The 24930-nt window shown below is 37.7% G+C and overlaps 1 protein-coding gene across 10 annotated transcripts in view; it reads right to left on the minus strand.

Annotated features, from left to right (window-relative positions):
* The window catches only part of dlgap2a (discs, large (Drosophila) homolog-associated protein 2a), a 184945-nt gene that overhangs the window by 141978 nt on the left and 18037 nt on the right, over positions 1 to 24930 (minus strand). For 2 of the 10 annotated variants that reach the window (XM_008399516.2, XM_017302479.1), the window contains exon 1: positions 1256 to 1572. The exons of the other annotated variants lie outside the window; for them this stretch is intronic. The gene's annotated coding sequence lies outside the window, so the exon portion shown is untranslated. Of the gene's footprint in view, positions 1 to 1255; positions 1573 to 24930 lie in introns of those variants that run through there. 10 annotated transcript variants of the gene reach the window in all.

Below are 24930 nucleotides of genomic sequence, written 5' to 3' on the forward strand. Positions count from 1 at the left end.
TTGAGGCATTTGTATAAATGTGACATTAGCCACGCAATTGCTCATGTATACAACAGCTAATTCCAAAATGATGAGTACCCCATCACCTGGAAATACACCCAACAGACTTGCAGAAGTTGCTTTGGATTACAAGCGTGAACTAACAATGAAGAGCCTCTCAAATCAAGCCTCTTCTGCCTGTGCCAAAGGAAAGCTTGGCCTCTTTGCAGATTTGGAGGGAGAGATTCTGCCTGCAGTGCAGCAGTGAACATGAATGTTCAAACATCTCCTCTGACTGACTGCAGCGCCTCTTTGCTTCACCACGCAGCCTGGGAAAGCGTGGAACCTGGGTTGTGAGAGTGACCATTTCCAACAAAACGCGCCAGCCAGTACCTGATAGAGCTGGCACTGTGCTGCACCCGGGTATTTCCCAGAAGAGGGTGTATGCTGCTGACGTGTGTGTGCTTGCAAATCGAGATGAGCGACAGTTGACAGTGTTAAAAGGGAAAACACACGCACAGAAACGTAAACATGCCAATTTCTCCTTGAGTGCAGACTAAAAGCACTTCATTCACAAAACAGCGCAGAGGCTGCCCACGCAAGAGTTCACCTATTCCACTTTTCATGAGACGCATGCAAACGCCCACACTAACACTGCGGACTCTCTCTCACACACGCACACACACCCCCTCGCGCACACACACACACATGCAAGCACACGCATAGAGTGGTGCCCTCGATGCACACAGCTGTCACAGAACCTCACAGCTCATCTCTGGTGAATTACTCTAAGTGTGAGGTACCGCTGCAGGGTTTCCCCTGGAATAATAATACTAATAATAATAGTAATAATAATAAAGCGTAGTTATTTATTTCCTGCATCTTTAGGACATATCATTCACCGTTGCCTAATTCAGTTGGATCACCAATGAAAATGTGTGGTGCATGCAAACCGTGTACAAACACATAAGCACAGATGAGTGAAAGAGTTAACAATTTTAATTTGGTGCAGTTGAAAAGGATTTATTGCAGAGGTCTTTGGCATGGGATAGAAGCTCAACAGACTGACAAAAAGCTCAGCATTGCAGACCCCCAAAGATTCACTACAAATGGATTCATGTCTGATGCTACCCACACCTTATTCCAAACTTGTTTGCACTCAACTTCAACAAATTCATCCTCATTAGAACATGTTGACTCTTTCAAAAAAAAAAAAAAAAAAAAAAGGGTGAAACAGGCTCTCTGCGCTAAAATAACTTCAAGCTGGAGAACTTACCTTACACCTATTCTGCAACCAGAAAGCATCTATGAGCGCAGGGATTCTCGGTTGTCCGCAGATAGCAGAAGATCATACATGGAAAAGTCTTCTTCTCTCATCTATCCTATGACTGCAACCACCACATTCATCCAGGCATTCTGATTACAGGCATGTGGATGGTGGAAAGATGATTGCCTAAAAGGAAATAGTGCCTTTTGGGGAAGTGAAGGAGAGATTCTCAGGTCTCCTTCCTCCACTGAGGTGAGTTGCGAGCGCACCGTGAGGACCATCCACTGCAGCAGAGCTGAGCAGCGTGCAGCAGGATGAGGAGAGAGGGAAAGAGAGAGAGAGAGAGACAGAGAGGGAGAGAGAGGAGAGGAGAGAGACTAGAAAAACAGGCATTTACTGCTGCTGGTTCCGCGAGCTCGGCGGGAGCAAAAATCTGGGACTGGAGTCTGGATCCTCGTATTTCTGCTTTATTGAGCTTCTACCCCGAACAAATGAAGAGTAATGGAGACAATGGGAGGACAAACAAAGGAGATGAATAGACCAAGATAGCGAGAGGCTTATTTTTTCCTCATGCCACTCCTCCACTATTGTAGTTTTCTTTTCCATGACATGCAATATATTTTCCTTTCCTTGCCTGGAAATGGTTGTTGGAAATACTACTCAGCTGATAACATGTTAGGAGCAATTTCCACAAAGATATTCACCATTTTGATGGGTTAACCACCACTGACAATATTTTTATTATTATTATTATTATTATTATTATTCTTTTTTTCTCTTTCTTGTGCTCTCAGTACTGAAAGCTTGACACAATCCAACCACAGTTTCTATTTTTTTTTATGTATTTCAGACCAGAAGAGTTAAAAAAAATGAAGTGACTAACATTAAAATTATATAGTGACAGTTGTAAGTTTTTTTTTTCTTTTACACACATCATGGACTTAAATGTCACAAACGTTTAGTTTTTTTCTCCAAATTTTAACGACAGGAACTCAAAATGTATTATTAGCCACTGATATTCAGATAAACGTCTCTTAGAAAGAGGGAGGACTGAAAGAGTTCATTTGAACTCATTAGTTTCCTGGTTTGGAGTTGCCTCTTAAACATATGTTACAAAATCTTCCATGTGGTTCAAGTAGAGCTATTCCAGAAGATTAACTGGATTTTTGGGGGTCATTTTCAAATTGGAAATTGAAGAACTCTATGATGCTAACACTAAAATGCTTGACAGGTGGTAGAGATATAGGTTTGAATGCCTCACCTGGACTTGTCCAAGCATTGTTGCTTGTATGGTGAAAAAGCAGCTTAATATTTCTAATTTTACCAGAAAACTCTCCCTAAAGGATTAAGCTTGTCTTATCTAGCAGCTATGAATTTCAGTCCTTCTTGAAGGTGCTGATTATTTTGTTTTTGCAATGCTTCTTTCATAGTTGACACCCTTAAAGGTGTCAACTATGAAAGTGTCAACAATCTGCCTGCTATGCAGATTTGGAGGGAGAGACTCCAAATCTGGAGAGATTTGGAGTCTCCAGATTTGGAGACTCTGACACTTACCGCCCAATAGCATGCAGTTTATGATAGGCTTTAATGTTTGTGGTTCTTGAGTTGTTTCTGAACATTATAACAAATTCCTTTTCATCAGTGGGGCAAAATGGCTGAAACTGAACCCAGTCGGATGGTCTACGAAAATGATGCTAAACACATCAAAAGGTATTTTGATGTCTTTAGTAAGCCCTCTGTCCTTCAGAAAATGTGTTAAAATCAAGGCAAATGGCAGCAAACTGAGCAATGCATATGATTCCTACCAATTCTAATAAGAAGAGCGATTAAACATGCTTCCAGGTTTATGGCAGGATCTTCCATATATGTCTATAAAAAAACGCCCTGGTTACTCTGCAACTTGTTGAAGGACTTTAAAGTAAAGGTAGTTGGAGTCGTATGTATATATTTGAGCCTATATGTGACCCTGCATAATGTAGAGAAAAATTCCCATTAAATTTTCAAAATCTTATTTTTAAAATAATTGGAATCTGAATTTAGAATCATAACTATACCGTAGAAAAAAAAAGAAAAAAAAAGAAAAAAAAAACTTCAGGTGCCTAATTAAAAGCTCCAAATTAAATTCAAATATATGCCATCGAATAATATATGAAAACTTCTGACCTGTTCCTCTATGTGATCAAATCATGTGCTTGAAGGAGTATGAATATGGTGCAGAAATATGCAGAATCAAGGCCTCCTTGTTTGACAATGAATACACTTCAACAATGGGGCACATTTAGCTAGCGATCAATCCCTCTTATAGGGTATTTGGCTGAAACATCTATTGCCTGCTATAACAGGGGAACAGGCTTTTAGCTGGAGTCCTCCGGCCTCAGCAGGGCTCAAGGTCACTTGGCAGAGCCTTTTCCCAGCAACCCAGAAGCTTCGGTGACAAACAGTGGCATACAGGACAGACGGGCTGTCAATCCGAATCTGTAGCCTTGAGGAATGAAGCCGGCTGGCTAAGCATCCAGCATTCTTACAGTGCACAACCAGGTGGAGCGGTAATTTATGAGCCTGCAGGAAAAAATTCACTGCCCTTCAGCAGAAAGTTTGGTGCATATATAATGTTGATATTGTTTCCAGCCTCAATGAGATGAGAAAAATTGAAGACAGCAAGGGAAGTCAATGAAAGAAACGGGCTGTCAGGGCTCTTGACAAGACTATAGCTCATCTCAGATCACCAGATTGACACCTGTAGAATTTTTATTTTCATGGGACTTTGCTTAATTTTTCTTCTTACAAAAAAACAAACATGCACTGCTCACAATTTCTGTTTTGACCTTAAGATTAGCAGTCATTTTTTGCTTAATAATAACATACAAGAGCAGCATTCAGAATATTTTTTTTTTTCTGAGCAATCACTGATTATTTACATTACAAGAACAGATTACATGCCATGTAATAGACCATATGTGGGTTTTAAATTGATTTTACTAATTTATAAAAAGACAAAAGCATGTTCCATGAAAGAGGTTGAAAGCTGAATTGGATCAGACAGACCCACTTTGCTGTGCAGGGCTCAGCCTTTCTGTTATCTTCCAAAAGTCTGGTTCTTTTGCAGCCTGAATGATGCACTAATATGACTCAGCATGTCATAGAAAATCTGCTTTCTTTTGAAATGGCTTCATCTAAGTTTCCCTGGTTTAATTGTAGAAAACATCCCGATACAAAAAGTAAAAACTAAATAATTTGAAAAAAAAAAAAACATCTCTCCATCTCTATAAAATTGTTGGATAATTTCAGCTTCTTCTTAAAAATTCTTAATTAAAACATACTGACATTTACCATACAGGACAGCTGTTTGCTCAAAATGATGGCAAAGTAAGGCTCTAGCTTTTCAAGCTTTCAGTTATGTGTAATTCCAAACTAAAGTCGCTTCTGATCAATCAGTGTGGGCTTTGACTGCTGTAAAAGATAAATTCTCGCTTAAGCTGTCTTTCCGTAAAATAAAAATATCTGCAGATCTACAACTTCAACGAAATTTGTACTTACCAAACGGTTTCGCTGGCAACGCTTTATTGGTTTAATTTAAAACCAATGACAGATGCATAAACAGATGGTTCATTCATTCCACTGCCATGTATGTTCTGTTGTGTCGCCCACTTTGAAGATGCAAATGGAAGAAGGACTAGAGAGAGGAGGCAGAGGAGCTCATTTTTTTCCCACAGATTATATGTCTTACATTATATATACTGCCATGACATGTCGTGATTAACTTTTTAAAACTATTATTCTGATTTGTTATCAGAATAATAAAGAGAGCTGTGTGGAACTTGTCATTGCTTGAAAAAATATTTGTTGATGTTAGATTATTGTTATCAACTTTTGAGAAGTAGGTCCAGCATCTCATATTACAATTTACTTTTCCACCCTTAATCTGAATTTTGCTTATGTATCGTCATTCTCAAAGCTTTACACATCCCATACCTTTCTCTGCTCTCCTGTGTTGGGAGGTTTTCCAGTCGGCTAGAAAATTAGGCGCTCTTTGCGTGTGTGTGTCTGCATGTGTGTGTGTTAGTGACTCAAATCTCATCTCACAAAAATATTAATTTCACGGGTCGCTGTCCCATACAAGCCACCATCCACGAAGGAAAAAGCATTAAGCGTTATTCCCTTTCATATTCAAACAGAGAACAGCAAAGGGGGGGAGGAGCATGCCAGACTTATCAAGGCTCTACTGTATGCAGTTTGTCCTTGTAATGAGGTTGAAGCCACTGCTAACTATTCATTCTGGTCATTCACCGACAGGCCTTATCGGTGCTGTCGAATGACTTTTGCTAAATGATGTGCAAAAGGGGCACGTCTCATCTGTCTTGTTGCATTTGGCTGATGTGCTCTGGGCAGGTTGTCAGCATTAAGTGACATACATGCCAAACACTATGAAGGCCACAGAGTGCTGAGGGAATGGTTAATGGAGAACAAGTTCAAAATGTAAAAAAAAAAAAAAAAAATTTGAAAAGGGAAAGTGTACTGAAGTTTCATAGATACATGTCTTCTCAAATTTATGCTCAGACAGCTGTATAAATGTTAAAAGGGATACATCTTCAAATTTGGAAGGCAAGAAACTTAAAAAAATGTAAACTAAATTAATAAATCACAATTGACCTATCCACTTTTCTGAAGTAAAGAGACTTTCATAATACACATTTGAAAATGGAAAGTCACCTCCATTTATGGTTGATGACGTCTCTATGCTACCATCCTGAAAATCTGAGGAAGGATTGTTTTTCTGTCAAAAAAGATGCCATTAAATACAGCATCTTGAACAAAGTCGTAAGGAAGACAGCTTATAAAAAGTTGGTCATTTCAGTGCTTTCTTTTTTCCCCCAAATGAGGCACACAAACAAGAGAATGATTCATTGCTGAATCTGAGTATTTTCACTTTCCCTTTCAACCACCACATGTTTTAATCAAATGAAGTTACTTTTTTGGGAAAACAGCATTTTTAAGTGATGTGTCTAACCACGGACCAACTTACAGAGTTTGAATGGCATCACAGACGGCATACTAGAAATGTTTTGACAAAACAGAGATTGATTATGTGTAGAAAAGTGAGACATTATTTTTGCGTGTCTCCCTAATATACATTATTCTCGTGACAGTCACTAATGGAAGGGCTGAAAGCTGACAGAATTTTTGTGTTTCTAATAGTTTGTGTCACAAATGGTCAATCATCACTTCTGAGAATTACTTGCAGACTATGTGCTTATAAGTCCCATTTTATGTAGGCAGTTTGTTAGTTGTCTAAGCTAGTCCTCTCAAGCATTTTTTCCTGATTGGGACTCAATATCAGATAAATCACCAAATAAAGCTATATTTTATTAACTTAAATGAAAGCTGTAGACTGTTCCATCACTGCTCTAGGCTTTGGTGGCCATTATGTTGTGCAGTGCTGAAGTGCATAGAAAAGTGATTGGTTGAGATGTACTAGTGACTGGGTTCTTTCTATGTACAGTCCAAAATCATGTTAGCTTCGGTTGGTTTCTCTAAAATTCCCTTAGTTATGAGTGTGTGTCAGTCCTATGTGTCTCCCATGTGTTGAAGGACTGTCACTAGTCCAGTACACTGCCTTTTGCCCAATGGCAACTGGAGATTCCAGTTATAAGTTACATTCTGAGTCCCCCTATTGCCCTGCACTAGTAAGTGGGTATAGGCAATGGATGGATGGGATAAAACCTTTGTGTGAGAAGAAGTCATTGAATTTCTCCAATCTCTTGTGACAAAACAAAAGTCAATAGACTGTGCTCTGCTGATAAAGTTTTATCTACCTTGGGAGCTTATACTCCTTTGACATTTTTTTCTGCTTTCAATAAGTAGCTTCACAGCACTACATGAGGTCTGACATCAAAACTCCTTCAGCTTGCCCAAACCCTTCCCACAGTCTAACTTCAGAATGATTAGATTATTTTTAACCACATCTACAGTCTGGTGTTGATAGGAAAGTTGGTGAAGGCATAACTGTATTATAAATATATACATAGCGAGGTTACCTGGAAATACTGTGTATTATAACTATCTCCCTGGTGATCATTTTCAGAGGAAGTAACACTTGCTCAGTTTTGCTGGAAAAATAGTTGGAGATTTAAAAAATTATCTACAAAAACTCATATTCAAGTCATCTTAGGCATGTGCACCTAGAAGCTCATTTTTGGAAAGCTACATTTTACCTTTTTTATATAGTGATGTAGCCTGGCCATTACCTTCCTGTGCAACTCTGCTGGAAAAAAAAATAAAAAATCTTGCTTACAGCACAGTCTGGGCTTTCTCCCCTTGACTTGTATCGTCTCCAATAGACTTTTTTGCTGGGCCAATCAGCAAACAGAAGAAGTTGTGAACAGTGGCGTTTATTTTCTGTGCAGTTTTAGAGTTGTATTCTGCCTGTAGTTTTAGCAATGGCAGTGGAGGAAGTGAACAAAGTTGTTCAGTCCGTTTTGTCCACACTTCCAAATTTTAAATTAACATTAACAGCGGCCTTGTTTGGATAGGTACGTCTCTCTTTGCAGTGGCGGATGACTGTCTACAGCGCAGGCAATTTCTGGTCAGATTCTTAGCGTAAAATTAGTGCTTTACATACGTCACGGGCAAATGTTAGCAATTGAATGAAATTTAAAATTTCAACACAGTCCACTCCTCCAGGAGGCAATCGTTTCTCAACAGCCCAGACCATCTGTATGACACAAACAGTGTAGGACAAGGGACTAGTTTTTAAAAGACTAATAGCGATGCACAACAAAACAGCAAAACTCAAACACGGATCACGACATGTTGCTCTACGGTAGAACTGATTTTACAGAAAAATACAGCTCGTATTTCTCGTATTTTAAACGAGAACACTTTATTTAGAATTCTACAAAAACCTGCTTAGCAACTAGGCAAAAAAAAATCCCAAAAGGTCGGACCTGACAGACATCAAAACCTCTGTTATCAGCTGCACGATGTCAAACAACAAAACCACTGTGACATTAAATGCATCCAAGAGGAAACCTCTAGGTCTATCAGACAAATCAAATCCAGAGTTAATTTGATTCTGTGCCTGTATTCCTGGCATATCTGGGCCTGCTTGCAGAATAATGGCTCTCTGCATCTATCTGCTCTTTCTGATTTCATTTGCTGTTATATTTTGTTTGTGCAAAGGGTGTGTGCTTGTCTGTTATGAAACAAGCACGTCCACTGCTGTACTGTAGTCTTTCAAGGTGATGTCGCCTGCAGCATTTAAAGGAGCCACCTAATACAGACAAACCTCACAAGCTGCTAATACGTCGAGATTACATGGTGCAGCATCGATCCACGCCTCAGCTGTTTGTAGCACACAGAGAAGGACTAGTGTGCACTAGTGATGAGGTGGCCAAATCATTCACAGCAGATTTAAAATACGAGGGCTTGGAGGATCACTCTCACATTCATAGCCTTAACTAGTTATCACAAATTTCAGTAGAAAATGCTCGTCTTAAATATGTATTTCTCTCTCTTTTTTTTCCCCCTAGTTTACAGATTCAACCATCTGGATGTGTGTTCTTACCAGACTTTTAGAAATATGAGTTTAGAGAAGTGATATTTTTTGACGTCCCTGGGAAATTGTGGAAGAACGTTTCAGAGTGAAGGCACTGCATTTGGAGAAGGTTCTGGCTCCCTAAGTTTAGATTAGTGCTGAGAGGAAGACATAGAAGTTAAAATTTAATGATTGTAAGCAGAGGAGTGTAGTACAGTTTGGAAATGGCTTAGAATCTGCTCCATAAGATCTTTGTTCTGAATTTGCTGTCCATAAGGGGTTGCTGCAGAAGAGGTTGTGAGAAGATATATGGTGCAAGATTTTGGTCTATTAACTTGGAAGATTTACTGCACTTGAGTTGAAGAAAACAGTTGTCAACACCGGTTGAGGGATTTTGCAAAAGATAGACGTGGTTGTCATCAGTGTAACAATGGAAATAGAGTCTGTAGTGGCCAATGAAATGTAGAAAGATGTGGTCAATTTTCCTTATTAAAGTAGAGGTTTAAGCACAGAATCTTGGGAAGCACAATGGCGGAAAGAGAAGCCAATGAGAAGGCTGAGTTGTTGGTTTAGATGAGTGTAATAACATTGAGGCAAATGATGACACCAAGTGATTCAGAGCTAGAAGACATAAGAATCTAAATTGTGATTTTAAGGGGGGCTATTCTAGTTTTGCTATGTAAACAAAACCTGAACTGTTTGAGTTCAGACATTTCGTAAGTTGTGATTTGAATTGCGTGGTAATGGTACAATCTGGGATTTTAGATAAAAAGGGAAGAGTAAGTTTGACATGTCAGGATCAACTCAGCTTTTTTTTTTATTTAGGGGAATAATGAACTGAGTTTAATTGAGACAGCCACATAACCAGATATGAGGGCTGAGTTAAATTAATGATTTGTAAAAGGAAATAATTCACAAGGTTGGATCGGAAGGGTAGATAATAATACAGTTTTTTGGGTTTTTTTTTTAGAAGTGTATCAAAAGGAGCACAAATTATATATCAGTCAGAATATTGTTCAGTCCTATCTCTGCTGCCAAATAGGTCTTCAGCAACACAATGAATCTCTCTTTGATAAATTCATTGACTTACAATTGTGTGTATGAAAGAAAAACTAACATTGTTTAGCCCATAAAAAACAGACAAAGATGCTCTGTCTGCATGAGTGCAAGAGCCTTGTAGTGTAAAAGCCCTTTGAGTGCCCAGCAAGACAAGAAAAGCACTATAAAAATGGGACTATTTCTGTTTTGTTCACTTATGTCAGCTTCCCCTTAATTTTTTATACAGTGTGGTATCTTCCCCCTGACGGATGACACTTGAACCACTTTGTACCATATTGTGAAAACAGTAACAATTGACACTTCTTCTTGGAGTTTCCGTTTCTTTCGATTTCTTGAATCTATTTTAACCGAAACATTTCTTTAAGCATACTTTGGGGAAAATATTTTACAGCATTTGTTTTGAGGCCTGCTTCTAGGTCAGCTTTTGATCACAGCTTTTGTGTTTAATGGCTCAGATTGTGACTTTAACCGTGGAAACGGATTGGAGACCGTCAGCAGCTTGTTTCTAATTTATCTCAGGCATCAATCCTGTAACACGCTGTGGTGAAAGCATGAATATTTATAGCCAGGTGTAAATCGAGGGCATGCTTACTCCAGCAAGGTACATGGTCAAAAACATGATCAACAATGTGCAGTATTCTCAATCGCAGTATTCCCAATTTCCATTTCAGCCATCTTACAATTACTTATTATGCCCTCAAAGCATACATGAAGCATTCATATCTGTTTAAGATTACTTCAACATCGCTTTAAGTCATTTGAAGATTCGGATGCTATATAGATATGATTGATAAAGAATCCCATACAGCTCTCTGCAAATGGGTCCTCCTGAAAATTCAGCATTATGACAAGAATTTCCATACAAGAACCTTACAATTTCTAACAAGGTCTAAGTATAATTAATATTACATTTGGAGGATTTAGGATGCTGTGTCACCAATTGCACCTGCTTAAATTGGTCAAAACCTTATAAAAAAGGAAAGCTATGTGAGGAGGATTGTTATATTTCTGTAAAAGAAAATGGGATGCATTAGATACAGGAGCAACGATGATTATTGCACTGCCCAGAGAGGGAAGCATTTCTAGGCTCAGAGTCAGATCTAATGAAAAGAAGGCACTTGATGCAGACAAATAGTGCTTGGCCTGAAATATAATACAGCTTTATGTTCATGAGATGAGCTTCAGCGTATCACGGCACGTACTGTAAGGAGGGTGATCTCATTTAGATTTGAGAAGAGGTCTTGTGAGCTCAATGGGGAGTAAATCAGGGAGATTATACCTTACTGGATCCTACTATCATAGGTTTGATTAATTCCCACACTGGCCCTCAGTACCAGGTGAGATGAACTGAGTGAAAAGGAATTGACACAAGTAATGAAATTAATCATACAAAATAGGAACTGAACCTTCACTTAAATATCATCCAAATTTTTGATTTTTCAATGTGGTAGAAATCATTTAGGATTAAAAGTATAGCTCCAGTTAAGACAGAGATGCATGTCTTTTATGCATAGAAAGAGATTTGATCATTAGCTGAGCACACGTCAAACAACGATTTTTGAAGTGTTAAACTACTAGATGCAGTTAGTCAGAGTGGCACACAGCAATGCTCACCCACGTGGCCTCCATCATATAATAATATGACTTCAACCAGTATACTTAAAAAATAAAACAAAATCACCACTTTCTCAGAAAATTTTGTTTTTTTATATTTTGTCTCAGTTTCTTCCCTGGCAACTTGTTCTTGGTTTTTCAGGGTGCTTCACAAATGTCAGTGATGACAAACTGATTGATGGTAAAACGTAAAATACTTAATTTAGAACATTTCTATGAGACTAAACTATGTCAGAGTATTGCATTACACTAGCTAAAACTATGAGAGCATTCAGGTCTATATTAAAATTAAACATAATATAGCCCTAAACAAAATTTATGGCTACAGACAGACATTTATTCTTCATGATGCTCACTGAACAAATAAAAATGTCTTCCCTTATTAAGATTTGTTCTAAACTTGCTCAAAGCACCAATTAACTGATCATCAACTTGTAATTTAAACTAATTTCATAGGTCCTCTTGCAGAAAATTCTGTCCGCATACGTTGAACCCTGCATCTGGTGTTTGCTGCAGAAAGAGGATCACAGTTGATGTTTACTGAAAAAATAAAAATACAGTGAGCAGACTGTGAACTCGTGTTACACCTTAGGTTCATTGACAGTCAGGTCAATGAACCTCTACGTAATTTGAAAGACAGAAACAACAGACGTATTTATGGCAAACGATTAATATGCACATGCTTCATTGAGTTTGTGAAGAGGGAAATTGTTTCTGCTAAATTTGTGCAATTAATTCAGAAAGCCAAAATCTGCAGAACAAAGTCTGAAACCTCCAAAATTGTCCTTCTACTTCATGGTGCAGCAACATAATCTTTTGCTACAGCATCTTAAAATCTCCCTCATCATTGCAAATCTTGTGTATATTTGCCTGCTTATTGGATATTACCAGTAGAGTGGCAAAAACTGACAAAAGGATCACAGTGGTTTATGTGAAACAGCCGGTTATCTGATCTGACAGACTGCAGGGGCTCCTGCCTGTTCAAATACACAGAGATAGAGGTGCTGTACTCCTCATCATAGATTTACCCAAAATACAGGTTTTATTAAAAGCTAATGGCAATTTAGTGTGTTTACAAGGTAAAAACCAGAGACAAGCTGCTACAGTATAATAAGTACAGCTTCAAAATGTACTTTATGATAAATTCAGTTATTCATTAAGAGCGAAAAAGTCGGACAGTTGAAAGGAGGACATGAGTAACACATTTCCAGGACGTCTTCACATGCTGGATTGTGCGCATTATTGAGGTTTATCACAAATTATAGAGCCCCGACTTGTCACTGTCTTTTTTTATACCAAAGTAAAATGGCCAAGTGCATCTGCTTGGGAACTATTATGTTTTGATTTACTGAGCAAGTCTCAAGTTGGCAGCACCTTATATTTAATCCTCTTTTAACTTCAGACAGGGCCAATGGCCTCTTCTGACTTCAAATTTCAGTGTTCCTCACTTCAGAGCAGAAAAAAAGGAAGAAATCGTTTAGCTTTTCTGCTATAACCTCACGGAGATTAAACTTACTTTATTCAAGCATATTTGAATACATTTTATTATGTAACTGAATGTTTGGGATTATTTTATGCTGCCATTCTTGATCATGTATCTCTGGTAAAAGTGATCTTTTGATCTCAATGAGACAAGCTTGGTTTAATAAAAGTTATTAGTGTTATTATTACTGTGTTTAGAAACTTAAATTACAGACAATGCGTAAACTCATTACTACAAGTTAAAAGGTATTAATTTTTAATACGGAGATATAGTAGATAATCAATGCCCTTTACCTCTATTTCAGACACTCAGACATAATTGGATTATGATCTTGAAGAGTTGTTCACGGGAACTCACAGGATATGGTGAATGCACTGTTAAACTTCTTCTTAACCAATAAATGTCAAAAATGAAAAGTCCAGTTTCAAATTTTCTGTACAACTTGAAACACTGGAAGTGTTTCTGGGTTTGATGTAGGACCAAACTGCTGATAGGAAAAAGGGATAATTATAGAGCATTTTCTCTTATGAACCATGACTGAAAAATCTACATGGAGGCAGCAAAATGACAGGAACAACGGGTAACATCAGAGTGTTCACATTGTTTGCATGCAGTCTGTATTATCAGTCGGTCCACCTTGCACTACTTATTAGCTGACTCTCATGATACGACCGGGCAACTCAAGAACTGCTTCTCATCTTTATCTGAAATAAGATTAAGCTTGTCAAGTTTAAAGCACTCACTTTGTATGAGAGCATTCTATTTTTAATTAGTCTGCCATACTCCGGTTTGCAATTATGTTTGACTGCTGACTGATGCATCCTTCCGCCTCTTTCACTGCCTGAACTTGGGTGACTAGAAGCGTGGTTGTGCTTTGAAGAGTCAGCACAAATGAAAATACTATGGGAGGAAGAATAAAAGTGGCAGGATTTAGTAAACAAAAAGGTCCCTTCAGTTCATATGTTTGGGAACATCTTGAACCCAGGCAAGAGTCAAAAACACAAGGTGTGCTCCTCGCTGGTGTCTGCACCGTTCAGACCAAATCTGAGCAACCAACATGTAAACGCATGGGATTTGTGTGTGTATACACAATGATGAACTGAGTGAAATACCACTGACTGTATTTATATAGATAAATATCTGTTGATAAATTGTATTTCAAACCTGGATGAATGTCCCCATAGACTGCACCTGAAGGGAGATTTTATGCAAGAGAAGATCCCTCTCTAATCTCTTGTTATGGAAACTCAAATATGCCTTTAGAAGTGGAAGAGAAAAGATCCCTGTGAAGTGAAATAGAAGAAAAGAAAGCCATGGTTGGTAATGAAGTTGATATGCTTGATTTGACTTTGTACAAAAAGCAAAGCGGCTGTGTATGTGCACAAAAAGGTCAATAATTCAAGGAAGAGTCTGTTCAAACTATACAAACTCTTTTTTATTTCCAAGTTAAATGTGTTAATTATCAAAAAAGTGCTAAAACATAAAGTGTAATTTACTGTTACATTAATAAAATACCCTATTTGTATAAATAAACATTCAATGCGCTAAATACCCAAGAATAAAAAAACCTTTGTCTGCAGAAGGGAGAAAAAAATAACCTTATCTCAAGACTTCTTCCTTCTCCATTATTCACTGTTAATCCGACACAAGCTTATATCTGAGTTTATTCTAAAGATAAAGTATTTTTGAAATCTGTATAATATTTCATGTCTTTTATAATACTATTCTGAATAAAAAAGGAAAATAAAACTAAATCTGCCCGTTGACACTGAAGTCGTGAGAAAGAAGCAAACCTAGATCATGTTCATTTTTCTAACATGTTCATTAAATTAATGCTGGTGTTTGTCAGAGGACCGAATAACGATTGTGTCTGTGGCTGCAATGTCATCCTTACCACCATCATGAACGAGTGCATGAACGTGTGAGTGACTCAGTGTACTGTGAAGCACTTTTGAGTCCTCTGCACTAGATAAGGCACGAAACAAGTACAGGCCATTTACCATTTAGTTTGTTGAAAAGCAGTTGAACACAACATTTTCAATATGTTGAGCGTCTGATTTTCTTAGGTAAGCTTCATCAACACAGAGCAAAGTGGCCTAATAATCCTGTAGAAATAGTGTAGCTGCTTTGTAACTACATAAATGCATGGTGACTTAGTTTATTTTATACATTTGTAATCTCATCAAGTCTGTCTTCTACAGCTGAATATTTTCCTCCGTTGTTCAGCAACTGGTACATCTAACCAGCATCTGTCCAGGACCAACGCTCTGAGAAGGTTTCTGTCCCAAATCTGAGGCAAGAAGTTAATATTTATTGTGCCATTAAAAGGGTCAAACCATTCCAAATCTCCAGGAAGGCAGACAATAATAAACTGTAACTTCGAATTGACATTGTGTTTTTTATTATTGGTGTGGGGGTATTAGAAAATAGTTATTCTATAGTTGAGCTTGCTGAAGAGCGTTTCCCTTGAGCTTTTCACTTAATTTTAACAAACAAAAAAAAAATAAATAACAAATGTCATCTACACCACCAGCGATGGACTTGGTTCTGCTTATGACTGCTGCGATTAAGCTGTCGGATGGATGGCACAGTGATTGCGACCACGTCTGTGCTCCGGTTGTCACAATTATAGCTGTGCAAATTAGCTTTTAATGGGTGCAAACAACAACCGTAAGCAGCAATTGTGTTCGCACAATAATGACTGTGCATGTTAAATTTGGTGATGTAATGGTCAATACACACAGCCCTGCAGGTACAAATTATAACATCATGTAGACACAGCCAACGACTAAAAGATAGCCATATCGAGCCAATCCAACTGTTAGAACCAGGCAAAGCTGTTCCAGATATTTTGTTTTAAGCTAGCAGCTGAATACTGTCAGAAATAAGCTTTTTAAAATGCATTGTGGCCACTAAATGCTACAACATTATTAACCTCTCGTATAAAATCTGCAGTGTTTTCTTTGTCTGGCACTGAATTATCAGATTTAATAATCTTCAAAGCTTGGTATATATTTTATAACTTAACCCTGCTTTAAAGACCTGCACAACTTTCTGTAAAGTCTCTGTGATCCTATTTTTTTCACTGATGTTTTCTAACAAATCTCTGAGACCTTCTCAAATCCTTTCCTAATGATGTGAAGTTGCACACACACTGACTCTTTGCTAATTAGGTTCTTCTGATGCCAAGTGGTTGAACTGGATTTTATTTTGTACTATCTGAGAGGGTGAGGCAGCATGCAAACCTATGCAAAAACTGTAAAGATTTGATGTTCTTCCACATAATTGTAAGCAGTACTTTGGGTTGGTTTATCAGCTAAAACTCCAACAAACAAAATCTATTTAGGTTTCTGGTTATACTGCTACAAAATATATTCAAAAAAGTTCAAATAGTGTAAGTACTTTTCCAAAACTGTTCAGTTTCATTAATGCCTCATTGCTACAGTATGACCGCCCGTTTTCCTTATGCTCAAGAAGCCTAGCTTCATCCCCACAGTCCCTCATTACCACTTCTCCTTATTCTGTCACTTTCTCTTTTTCTCTCTCTCTAGATATTCAATTCCTTAATTCTTAATCCATCCACTTCTCTCAGAGCCCAGGTATGACAGCAAACCAGACAAGACATCGCCACCAACATTGAGACACAGCAGACAAATCGTTACATGAATTTACTGTATGGGCTGAATACACTAAACAGTACTCAGTAAATGTTATTTATACACTGAATAAAACAATTTTGTTGCTCAAGAAGAAGTCAGAGACATGCTGAAATCCATGTGACAGAGGTGACAGGAACAGTCACCCAGCTGGGGTTTAGTATAATCCTTCAATTTTATATTTTAGCCAGGTGTGATAACAGAGGCACTCCATCTGCAATAGACTGCTGGCACTGTCAAAAAAAAAAAAAAACAGAGACACACGGTCAAAAGATCACACTCCTGTAATTAAGATTTCCCTTCAGAGGTCAGAGGTAATATACGAGAATAAATGTGCCCAGCTGTACGGCACATTAACCAGCAGCATTTTTACGTGACCAGGAATAAAAGATGGCAGCGGCCCCACAAGAAAAAAACGAATATAGCATTAGGGGCATGGGTGGAAGAGAAAGTTTAAAGACAAAAAAGAATTAAGAAGACCTGTCATGCATGAATCTTCCTTTTTTCCCTTCCTTCCTTCCTTCCTTGTCATATGTAATAAGATAAAGCAGAACTAGCTCTGTGGAAAAAGGACAGCGCGAGTGGCAGAATATGTTCAAGTCATGCAAGGGTGGGGAAATGAAGGTGAGTAAAGGACAGGAACAGATAGATAAGATGAAGGTTAGAGTGGGGAAAGAAAAAATGATTTGGGAACAGGTTCGGTCAGAGCACAATACTGAAGTGCGTCTCTCTGTGAAAGGTATGAATTTTTTTCAGGACTTTCACCCCAAAGGAAAAAAAAAAACAGCACCAAGTGATGACATAGAGTTTTGTTTCCTTTCCCTCATAGGGAGAATAGAAAGAAAGAAAGGGACACAAATTCAAGCAACCCATCGGTGTTCCTCCTTCCCTTCTGGGCCTCTGGCCAGCATGGATGAATGGCAGCTTTGGCCTTCATGTTCCCTCTGCATGGTGGCTTGCTCCATTACAAAGACTGGACAGGGGATGATGTGTGAGTCCGTGTCTGCAGACTACACTTCCTCAAATAACTCTTCACACATCAGCAATCTCCCAAATTCCCACACCGATGGCAGACAACAGAACTCCGAGCTGTTGACTCCTGGAGTGCTACATCAGAATGAGTCCAGCTTCCTTTGATCAGTAACGAAACAAAAAAAGTTTCTTTGTTTTTGCTTTGGCTTTTAAGGATAAAATCATTAAATCAATGAGAGCCATAAGAAAGGTACAACACATTGCCTCACTGCCCATGAACTCTTTGACATTTTGCTATGTTTAAACCACAAACTGTTGTTTATCTTAGTGGGATTTACTGTGAACAAAAGACGTGTGTTTTTGTGAAGTAGATGGGAAATACTTACATTTTATTTACAAACTTTCAGATTAAAAAGACTTGAAAAAATGTGGCATGCATTCGCATTCAAACCCTTACTTCTGTGACCCTTAAATAAAGTCCACCGCAACCAATTAATTGATCTCTGATCCAAGGATGATATAACTTCTGCAAAATTTGGTCACAAACTTGTCATTCAGCAGTTTTTTGTTGCAAGTTCAATACTTGTTAGACTGTACAATTTTTTTCACAAACACTGGAGTAATCCTGAAAGGCCTGTGGTAACCAGAGCTGCAGTGTCACTGTTCAGATCAAACTAGATCCATACATAGCATTGGCACAAACCTAAATTCAGCTAAGAATCTGTGGAAAGATTTTAGCCTTGAATTGAACTGCTTTACAGAGAAAAATGGGCAAAACTGGTAAAACCATAACCTAAAATCCAGCAGCTGTTTAATTGCAATTGAAAGTGGTTCAACAAACATAAGTGTATGGAAGACATGTTTCATTTATTTCAAAAGCTTGGAAATCATCAATCATTTTCTTTATACTTAATTATACCTCACTATACTAACACAAAGTACATGTAAGAGCTGTATATAGTTTTGCAATGTGGGGTATATTTTTCTGCCTATAACTTTACATTACTTGAATCTCAACAGAATTAGCATTTGGCCTCTGGTTTTTTGTTGTGAGTAAATCCCCAGCTATGCAGGATTTAAGCTTGAGACAGCTTATTAATAATTAAAGTATTTAAATGGACTCTTGTCGATATATGCTGACTCAGATCACTTCCTGGCAGAGCTTAATGGTAATAATAGGTGCCCCAACCATGATTAATTGCTTCAATTTTGCAAGTGATTCAACTGCACCAACAGTGAAAATTTTAATGTGTGGTCAAAATACTGTGAATAATAAACGAGAAACAGTGAATATTATATGGGAATACTGATCACAACAAAACATATGGGAACAGATTAGAAGCAGTTAGGAAAAGATCAAAGATAATTATTGATCATCAATCTCCGGTTACGTTTCAATTATTCTCCAAGCCTGCAAACAGAACTAGTATGATGTTCAATTAAGCCCCCTCCGTACTTGAAGTCTGATTAATTAAAGTGTTGTTCATATGTGTAGTTGCAAGCAGAAAAAACTCGCTGAGCTGATGCATCCTGATGTCAAAAGGCAAAAAAAAAATCCTTCACAGTTCCCTGGTCTGTTCTCATAGCCCATATTCCAGCACCGTTTCCTCCCAGGCAATCTGTACCATGAAAAAGTGATGTAAAAATCTATAGCAAAGGCCCGTTCAGTGAGATTCAAGCTCTCAGTCTTGTCGACTGAAGATAAGCTGACTCATAGTCCATGACAGGTGAATGCTAAGCAGTGCGGGTGAATCTTATTATGAGGCTGGGGAGTGAAAAAGTGGCTAAAAGAGCTTTGGAGCTACAGCTTCCTGTGTCCTTGCATAGCCCTTCACTTCCAGAAACAAACCATCTATGCCCAACCACCAGAAATAACATTTAAATTAATAAGCTAAAAGCCATTAATCAGCACTCGTCTACATAGACGTAAGCAATGTTACTGTACACAATAAAGTAATTATGCAAACCAAAGTAAAGCTCCTATTTTAGACACATAGCACCATCTCATGGCGAATCTAAGAATTTCAAAATCGTAGTTCCAACTATTATTATTCAGCAGCCCTTTTAGAGATCCAAAACACTTCAGATGATTATGTTTTGCCATTATAAAACACAAATTTTATTAGATAATCAAATTACGTTTCCTTCCCGGTAGTCATAAGAATTTCAAAGTATGACTTTATCTCTTCACAGGGACTGATTCTTTCCAAATGAAAAAAAAAAAAAAAAGTTTACAAGGTGAAAAAGTAGAAGAGCAAATGTGAACATTTACATGAAACCTTATATGTAAGCACTTTGCTAAAGCACCAAACCTCTAAGACTTTTAACATGTCAATGTACAACCGTAAGGTTTACAAGGATTGTATGTCACAGAGTCAAACAACATTACAAAGTTACAAAGTAGAAGGAAAATACTTAATATAAATGCACAACAAACATTTGTATAATGTGCAGTTGAATTTTGAAAACCCACATAATTTTCCATCGGATCACATATGCATGCGTGTGTTATGTCTATCACATAAATCTCAAACACTGACATTTTTTTACTTACTTTTTACTCACTAATTTCCTGTAGCCTCTCAATACATTTAGCTTTAAAACAGAGTGATGGTTGGGTTTACTTTCACTTCCGCTGATAATGTAAAATGCAATTTATAAGTTCAAGGCAGCTTTGCGTGTCCTTATCATTAATCCCCGACGTTCTCTGCTGATGCTAGACGGTGAAGAGAAGAACACGATCACTGCTGTCCTAATAAGACCCCGGTGCATGATTCCCCCTGTGGTGGTCCCAAGAGGCTCTCATTTAGGTCTGCGCTGTCAGGGACACTAGATGGATGGACAAGATAACAGCCATGTGTCTTCATAACTGTCTGTCTGTTCATTTGGGTGGAGTGGCTTCTTGGAGCGTTTCCTTTTTTTTTGGCCATGAGCAGCGAAATTGGTTTCTGCATCCATGCAAATGAGAGTTACTGTGTTGTTTTCCATATCTGAGGGTGGCAAAATGAATGACAGAAATCTGTCTAATTAAAGAAATACAAACTCTTTGTAAAAGCATGATGAGTACTCTGGTTCAAATATCCGCAGCATACAGTAAATATATTAGAAAAGTCCATGATTTCTTTTGTAAAATCTAAGTGTTAGTAACTGCAACATGTTTTCTGATCAACTGTGTCTATTTCTGTTTGCTGTGTTGAGGCGTTTCTTCGTTAATCTTCATCAATAGGTGACAGTGTGTTGGAGCATAAGGCCAATTTCTGCAAAGCAGAGAGTTCAACTTTTGACAGAAAATGTATGGGATCCATCTTGAAAGCAGATAAAGTTGTCATTGTTTTATGATTCTGTTGACTTTGACCCGCAGTCATTATCCATTTCAAAACTCAATATTTCTTCTGACTCAAATTTCTAGGTTTTTTCAGGTTTTTATAACGCAAAGACTTTGAGTTTTCAACAAAACGGGAGTTTAGAAATGAGCTTCCTCAAAGTACCTGCATGTCTTCATTAATGACAATTCCAGCCAACATTTTAAGAGGGTCAGTGTATTATGCATGTTATAGTCTTACTCTAATTTTTGGTTTTAGCTTGAAATATTTAGATATCAACTGGATTTGCTTTTCCATTAAAACTGATATATTTGTTTTCAAGAAACACACCACTGAAAGACAAAGTTATATGACTGAATAAATAAACTATGTGATGTATACTCCAATTTTCTCAACGTATTCAGTTCAATAAAGCTCCAAAATACTTTATGAATCCCTAAACAAAATTAAATGTATATAAAAATAATACCACTGGTATAATCCCAAAGGTCTTTAATTTTTTTTATCAAATATATGTAATAAAATTAATAGTGAACCACTTCTATAGCTTGTTTCATTTTATAACTTTGTAATTCTTTTCATTCACCCAAATGCTCTCTGCTCGTTAGGCCTGCACTGTCCTGATGAGCTGCGAAATGAGTCTGACACTGGTCATCTTTTATCGTCTGACCAGTCAGACGCGTGGCTCTGACCATAAGAGGCGCAATCAAGCAGGCAGGACATCATTACAGAAGCAGTGAGGGGTTGTACTTTGGCAGTTATTCCCAACATTGCTCCACCGCAGAGCTCAAACGATTATAGACAGAATGAACCGGAGGTCATTTTGTGCAATAAAAATACCACACAGTGTCACAAGCTGCTAAACGATTTCTACTTGTGATTTTACTACGTCTTGTGGGAAATTTGTCAACAGGATGTAAAACAAAAATTGACAAAAATCGTGAAATCAGACAAATCTTCTTTAGAGTGTCAACTCTTGCTCAAAATAGTTAAGAAATATAAAAGCAAATAGTCTCTTTCTGCCCTGACGAAGTTTGCCAATTCTGAATTGAGGCCCTGTGGATCCAAAATGGGGTGGCTTTACCCATATGTGTAGTTATGTCAGCCACACCCAGCCACAACCACAACCACAGTAAATAGTATTCTCCCATATCAAACCGGTGATACATGGAGTGCACAAAAAAATACCAGCTGCTAAAAGCTTATTGGTATCTGAGTTGCAGATACAAGAAAAAGCGATAAAGGTATTTGTGCCACTGACTTTAAAGAAAAAAAGAAATTAGTCAAATTTGGCCAAGAAATGATCGTAGGTAAACAAAACCCCCTTTTTAATTTATAGATTGAAATTGAAAGTGCGAATGTGTAAATGCTTATTATTTATTCCTATATGATCACAAGTTATTGCAAAACTTTTGCATGTACACCTAATCATTTTACAAGGTGCATCTACAAACAAATACCAATAATATATGTTCAAGAGAAAAATATCAGAGCAGAATAGCAATTTGAGTTTTTCCTCTCATGTTCGCTTTGATCCTGAAATATCACGTTACGGTTAGCTTCTCCATGCAGCCAATTGCTGGACCACTGGCTGCAGCTCCTCCACAGATAATGCCCTTTTCCTCTAAAAACAAACGGATGTCGGAAGCAGACATGGCTGCTGTTATTTGTCACAATCATAGCACCAAAACTAAATCTGAGCCTCTGTAAATACCACACAGACAAAAATGCAGGCTGACAGGTGGAGAAAATGTTTCTTTTTGTTAAAGGTGATAGCATGAGTTATCACCCATTTCTCGGGACTTACACATCTGACAGCAGCAAAAAGTAGGACAAATGTAGCCAATGAAACTGCCGTTTTCATTTTTATATTTCAGTTCTGTTTAAACGGCAGCGGAACTGTGGACGCACAATGGTTCCCATGCAATAGCAAATAAAGGGATACTATGTATTTGGTATTGTTACATTGTTTGCAAGCTTGAAACAAGAGAACTGTTCAACTCTCCTTGTCAGGTGTCAGAGAGCTTCAGGCTACTAAACGAGTGCCATTTATTCACAACTGCCGCCGTGTTAATAATGAGAACTGGGATAAGTTAGTAGTGTTGTTTCGGTGTAATTGCAGCAGTGGGAGAAACATGTCCAGAACATTGAGTGCAACAACAACATGGGCTGCAGGGAAAGTAGCAGGATAAAAGAAGGTAAAAAAGAGAACAACTGCTTGATGTCAAAGAGGAAAACGTTTGTGTATCCAACACGGCCTTTCAAAATTATTAACCGTGTTGTAATCTGAACTGAACTGTCATAAACATGAAATCTCCACAATGTTTTACACGGTTTGAGGTTTGACAGGTAATCTTTTGATCACATCATTTTAGGAAAGCCTAGTCTTCCTCTCTTCTGGTCTAACACTGAGGCTATTCGACTAACCATACAGGAGCAGCTGCTTTAAATAACAAATAATCCATAGAAGAAAAGTCTTTTCCCTTCATATCTTCTATTTCTAGATACATCTGTCATTTAGCTTGTTGCCGTTTTTAAAGCCACTGAGAAATTGAACCGGAATTGGGAGATTTTACGGTTAACTGGTCCTGATCTGCCAAATGGAAACTGGAAACAGCTAAAATTCTACACTGCCAGGTTTTCTCTCAGAATATCTCAGTTCGGAAATCAGTTTTATCTCTATATTTTATCCACAGATCATTTGAATTTTTTTTAAATGATAGCATCTAAGAAACAAATGCTATGTCTTTGCAACACGCCAAGTTAAATGGCTTGTTGGACTGCTTCAAAAGGGCGTGACAACAATGTCAGGACATTGTATTCAATGTCAGTGCCATTTATAAGGTCTATTAATTCTTCTTATACTTTTTAAACACATGCTAAAATAATTTTAAAGTTTTAGTGCTCTCCTGTTCATGTGGAATAGCTTTGATTATCTATAGAAACTAATTGTGAAGCATTTTTCTTCAGTATCACCACAGGCTATTATTTTTGCGCGTTCTGACCATCTTTATCCACGGATACATTTTCAGGAAACTTTGTACTTCAAAAAGCAATCTAACTGATCAGCCATGCCACAGACTGCAAACAAGCTTTTACAATCACCCGCCTACTTCACCTTGCAACCCCAATTCTATCAAGCTGTTCCATGAAAGCAGGAGGTATTACCATGCAGGCAGCATGATGCGGTTTCTTCTCGGGTTTCCTCAACGAACGCAGAGAGGAAGCTTGAGGAAAGTCGGCTTCCTTTGTGCCAACAAATTCTATTATTACAATAAATTCAGCATAAAATACAAAAGTGTCTATTTTTGCATAATCCAATTTTAAGCAAGAAAGATGTTTCATTATTTGCACTTTCATTATGTAAATATTTACATCTCTCATTAACACTAGAGTGACCTGGAAAAGCAATCGTATCCCTAAGAGTTATCAGATTATGTCACATTACAACCACACGCCTCCATCTGTTTAACTGGGTTTTGATGATAAGCCAAGACAAAGCAGTGTAGAATTGGTTATGATAAGGAAATGGGTCAATAATTTAGTAATAAAGTGTGAAAAGTGTGGTATGAGTATGCATTTGGTGACTATACGTAAGCCTTAGCTGTAATCTCAGGTTTTTTTTTTTTTTATCTTTCTACCATTGCTATAAATTTAGCTCCTCATCAACTTTAACCAGTTTACATCTTTCTGCTGAAGACAAACACCCACATTGCAATGTGCTGCATGGCACACTTGATGCTTTGCATGCAGACCAGCAAGTACAGTTTTGGTCTCCTCTGACTATAACACTTTTCCACATGTTTGCTGTATTTAAAAGAGAACTTTTTATGACTTTCTTTCAACCCTGGCTTTCTTCTTTCACTCAAACAAGCCAGATTCTGGAGTGCATACAAAACGTTGCCCAGTCAACAGAAAAACATGTTTTTGCACTATTAAACCAAACACAGGTGCACTCTATTTAGTAATTCAGTATAATTCAAAAGTATTTGATTTCACAGGATTTAATTTAGAGGTATCAGAATAAAACATATATTTTCACC

This window comes from Poecilia reticulata, linkage group LG22 (assembly GCF_000633615.1).
Source record: "Poecilia reticulata strain Guanapo linkage group LG22, Guppy_female_1.0+MT, whole genome shotgun sequence".
NCBI classification, from domain to species: domain Eukaryota; kingdom Metazoa; phylum Chordata; class Actinopteri; order Cyprinodontiformes; family Poeciliidae; genus Poecilia; species Poecilia reticulata.